The sequence below is a fragment of the Marmota marmota genome, unplaced genomic scaffold (assembly GCF_001458135.2).
Source record: "Marmota marmota marmota unplaced genomic scaffold, marMar, whole genome shotgun sequence".
NCBI lineage: Eukaryota > Metazoa > Chordata > Mammalia > Rodentia > Sciuridae > Marmota > Marmota marmota.
The window spans coordinates 2,619,748-2,625,430 of record NW_026000244.1 but is presented as its reverse complement, the minus strand read 5'-3'; positions in this window follow the sequence as shown (position 1 = coordinate 2,625,430).

Here is a 5,683-nt window from a genome sequence, read left to right as displayed (position 1 = left end):
AGGGGAGGAGAGGGGGGATAGTAGAGGATAGGAAAGGCAGCAGAATACAACATACACTAGTATGGCAGTAGGTAAAAAAGTGGATGTGTAACCGATGTGAATCTGCAATATGTATATAGGGTAAAAATGGGAGTTCATAATCCACTTGAATCAAATGTATGAAATATGATATGTCAAGAACTTTGTAATGTTTTGAACAACTAATAATAATAAAAAAATAACTCTGCAAGTTAATTGAAGCTTTCCAATATCCAAAAAGTATATAATCAAGAAAGATTATTGAATTGGGAAAATCATAGCAAACTAGGTATATAAAACCTTCTATATATCAAAACATTCTAGCTCCAAAGTAGTAATTAGTTGGACATATATGACCTACGGTAAATATGTTGAAAAAGAAATAATGCTGTTTATCCATGTGTTAATTATCCCTCTTGAGACAACTGTTACATAAAACTTCCCCATTCAATCCATGGCACTTGTACAGGTTCTCAAATTTTTGCCGTCTCAGGATACCTGTATACTATAAAAACTACCAGCAGTGTCTAAAACTTATATTACAAATGTTTTGCCTTCTCTTTAATAGCTAGTTATTGAACATGTAACTCCCATCGAATAAACTTGACTCCTTATAATATCAAGTGCATTAGTGGGTTTAAAGACAGCTCCTAGAAAAATATGTCCACTTATGTAAACTCCTTCAATTACTCTATCATATCCCTTTCCTGACACCATTGCCATTGACTGACTAAGGTAAATTCAAAATTCTCTATGATCTAAATGGCTGGTGGACCACTCCCTTAACATCTCAGTTCTCTGATTAAATCTTCAGTCCTTATTTCTTGTACCACAGTGAATTTTATGCATTTCTCAAAGTTTGTTATGTTTTTTCCAAGGCTTTTACAGTTTTCCCTATGTCAGGGACATATTTTCCCCTATGCCAAGAGATCCTTTTCCCCCTACACTTCATTGATCTGATCAACTCCTAATATACTCTTACCTTGAATGTCACCCAGCATGAAAACTTCTCCAATCTACCATGGCTGGGTAAGTTGCCTGTGCTCTATGGTCACAAAGTGCTATATCTTTTTTCCTCTCATGTTACTTTTCAGTTGGTCTTTGTATTATTCATAAAAGATTGTAAATCTTTGAGGTCTTATGTTTTGTTCTTCATTACTGTTGTGCCTCAGAGTCTGGTATAAGTGTATCACAAATTCAAATTCTGTCAAGAACCAAGTGTATACAGAAAATTTGTGACTACATTTAAATACAGTATGTTGCAAGTATAAGATTGCAAGTAGGCATTTGGGCAATGAAGAACATATATGACATATAAGGATATTTAAAGTGAAGTTTTAAGTAGAATCCCAGCCAGTATTGTATTCAGGCCATATGTGGCCCCACTGCAGTTTGGATCAATATCAGCAACTTTGTATATACTGGATTAGGCTTATCCACAAGTCATAGTAAATTATCACTGAAAATTCATTAAATTAATCACATCAATTAAAATGTATCTTGAATCAGCACTTGTTGAGGTATTATTTCAATACATGGACTAAAATATAGTCCCTTTATCCACTCCCTCAGTGAAATAATTTTGTTACTTTGGGAAAACCAAAAGTTAGATAGAAAATTAATGGTGCTAATATGAACAGTGAAGTTATTCATTATGATGATATTTCATCTAAAATTGAACAATTCAGAGATACACTCAAGGCAGTTCTACTTTCCCTCTTAATAATAGAGATATACATATTTTAATATATTTATTTTTTTGTTTTAGGTGGCCACAATATTTTTATTCTATTTCTATGTGGTGCTGAAGATCGAACCCAGTGCCTAATGCATGCTAGGTGAGCACTCTACCACTGAGCCACAACCCCAGCCCCAGATAGACATATTTGAGATAAACTTAAGGCACTTCAAATTTCTCTGTGAGGAGTATAGATATATTTGAATTATACCTTAAATTTTTTGATCAAGGTAATGAAATGTGTTTTTAAAATATTCTTTAGTTGTAGGTGGACATAATACCTTTTTATTTTATTTATGTGTTGCTGAGGATCGAATCCAGGGCCTCACACACGTGAGACAAGTGCTCTACCACTGAGCCCCAGCCCCAGCCCAAGGTAATAAAATGTTTTATATAATGTATTCTACTCAAAATTCTTTGTGCAGGGAAAGAGCTGAATAAGATAAAAATAAAGCAAACATTGATTTGTATCTTACATTTGGCCAGATATTTTTATAATAAATTTTTATATTCTGTCATTCATTTGAACATTTAACCCCTATTCAATGACTTTTATTTGTCTCAAAAAATATTTATATGAATTTGGATAGATTTTACTTTTGAATATGTAAGCAGAATTATATTTCAACATAAAGGAAAAATATTTTCTTGAACATTTCTAGAAAAAAACTAAACATTCTATATATTGTTATACAAATATTATTTCTAAATATTGCTTTAAAATCCTATTATCCTTGAAACTCTAACCAGAGCAATTAGACAAATGAAAGAAATTAAAGGGATAAAAATAGGTAAAAAAAAAAAAAGAAATCAAAATATCACAACTTGCTGATGACATAATTCTATACCTAAAACATCCCAAAAATTCCATCAGAAAACTTCTAGAACTAATAAATGAATGCAGCAAAGTAGCACAATATAAAATCAATATCCATAAATCAAATGCATTTCTATACTTCAGAAATGAATCCACTGAAAGAGAAATTAGGGAATCTACTCCATTCACAATAGCCTCAAAAAATACCCAGCAATCATTCTAACAAAAGTGCTGGAAGATCTCTGCAATGAAAACTACAGAACACTAAAGAAAGAAATTGAAGAAAACCTTAGAAGGTGGAAAGATCTCCCATGCTCCTGGGTAGGCAGAATTAATATTGTCAAAATGGCCATACTACCAAAAGCATTATACAGATTTAATGCTATTCCTATTAAAATCCCAATGACATTCTTCATAGAAATAGAAAAAGCAATCATGAAATTTATTTGGAAAAATAGGAGACTCGGAATAGCTAAAGCAATGCTTAGCAAGAAAAGTGAAGCAGGAAGTATCACAATACCAAACTTTAAACTGTATTACAGAGCTTTAGTAACAAAAAGAGCATGGTACTGGCACCAACACAGACTTGTAAACCAATGGTACAGAATGGAGGACACAGAGATAAACCCAAATAAATATGGTCATCTCATACTAGACAACGGTGCCAAAAACATTCATTGGAGAAAAGATAACCTGTTCAACAAATGGTGCTGGCAAAACTGAAAATCCATATATAGCAGAATGAAATTAAACCTTTATCTTTCACCCTGCACAAAAAAATCAACTCAAAGTAGATCAAAGACTTAGGCACTAGAACAGAGACCTTGCAGCTAACAGACGAAAAAATAGGACCAAATCTTCACCAAGCTGGCTTAGGATCTGACTTCCTTAACAAGACTCCTAAAGTGCAAGAAGTAAAATCAAAAATCAATAAATGGGATGGAATCAAACTAAAAAACTTCTTCTCGGCAAAAGAAACAAACAATGAGGTGAACATTTTGAGAGCAAATTTTTTGCCACACACACATCAGATAGAGCACAATTTCCAGGATATATGAGTAACTCAAAAAAATTAACACCCAGAAAATAAATAACCCAATCAATAAACAGGCTAAGGAACTGAACGGACAATTCACAGAAGAAATATAATTGATCAACAAACATGGAAAAGTGTTCAACGTCTCTAACAATTAGAGAAATGCATATTAAAACTACTCTAAGATTTTATCTCTCTCCCATCAGAATGGCAATCATCAAGAATACAGGAAACAATAAATGTTAGTGAGGAAGTGGTGAAAATGGTGCACTCATACATTGCTGGTGGGACTGCAAATGTGTGCAACCAGTATAGAAAACAGTATAGAAATTCCTCAGAAAATTGGGAATGGAACCACCATTTGACCCAGCTATCCCACTCCACAGTTTATAAGGACTTAAAATCATCACAATATAGTGATATAGCCACATCAATGCTTATATCAGCTCAATTCACAATAGCTAGACTATGGAACCAACCTAGGCGTTCCTCAATAGATAAATGGATAAAAAAAATGTGTTATATATACTCAATGGAATATTATTCAGCTTTAAAGAAGAGTAAATTTATTGCATTTTCCAGTAATGAATGGAGTTGGAGAATATCATACTAAGTGAAATAAGTCAATCCCACAAAACCAAAGGCTAAATGTTTTCTCTAACATGCAGCTGCTAATTCACAATAAGGCAATGGGACACTACAGAACAATAGCATTAACTTAAATTGGGTAAAGGAAAGTGATGGAAGGAGAGGAGAGGGGATGGAATGTGGGGGTAGACATTATTACTGAATGTATATATGTGACTACATGACCAATTTGATTATGCAACATGTATACTCAGAAAAATGAAGAATTATATCTCATCTATGTACGATATATCAAAGTGCATAAATGCATTCTAGTATAATTCATTAAAAATAGATTTTTAAAATCCTACTATCCATGAAAGGATGCAAAATATCAAGTATAAAATGTGTAAATTAATTACATGGGAAGATACAATATTGTTGAACATCACACATTTTGAAGAATATTTTGAACTTTTAAATTTTTCCCTAACCAAATGCCTTGAAATAAAACTGATTTATGAAAATATTTCCAGTCTGTGACAAGACTTCCACACACTCTGCTTACCTAAAGGACAACAAATAAATTATATTTCATCATCTGAGTTAATCATACTCTGGAGCAATTGATTTTCTCTACAGTGGCTGCAAAATTATGAGTTACATATTCACCTAACTTGAAAGGTTGTATTTAAAATAATGCTACACTGAAATTAATTTATTTCTTATATTGTTTTATATATGCTTTCAAAACTTTAAACTTTTAAAAGTAAGTTGTAAAGCCTATCAGGGGTGAATTTTTTGTCCTCTAAAGTGAAAAAAAAATCTTATATATGCTATTCAATTATTACTACAATGTTGGTTTTAGATCCAACTCTGACCTTAATTTTATGCTGTAGGTTTCAGTTCTGCTTGATACACAGAAGTGATAAAATATCTTCAGTGAGTGAATATATGGTGCTTATATAACAGTTGAGTTATTTGGAATGATGTCATTTTTTTAAAATGCAAAAATATGAAACTGTCATTCACTCTGAAGTACTCTTGGAAACTTGTATTCTTCTATTGTGATAAATTTCTGTAATCTTGAATATTTTGTTCTTAATTTTCATCAAACTTGTATACCTATATAGAGAACTGACAAAAGTGTTCATTAGAAATATGTGACAAAGTATTTAGCACTCTTTTGCTATTTAATTAATTTTTTGTAGTACCAGTGACTGATTGAACCCAGGGATGATTTACCATGAAGTTATAATCCAACTCTCCTTTTATTTTTTGGTGGGGTGGGGGCAGGGTCTTTTAAGTTGCTGAGGCTGGACTTAAACTTGTGATCCTTCTGTCTCATCCCCATGAGTAGCTGGAATTACAGTATTGTGCCACCTTCTGTCTTCTCTGAAATCAGCCACGTAACATACATGCATACAAAGTGCTCAGTATTTTGATTCTGAATCCATTTAATTTAATAAAATGCCTTCAGGAAAGGGAACAAGTAGGAGTGCCCAAT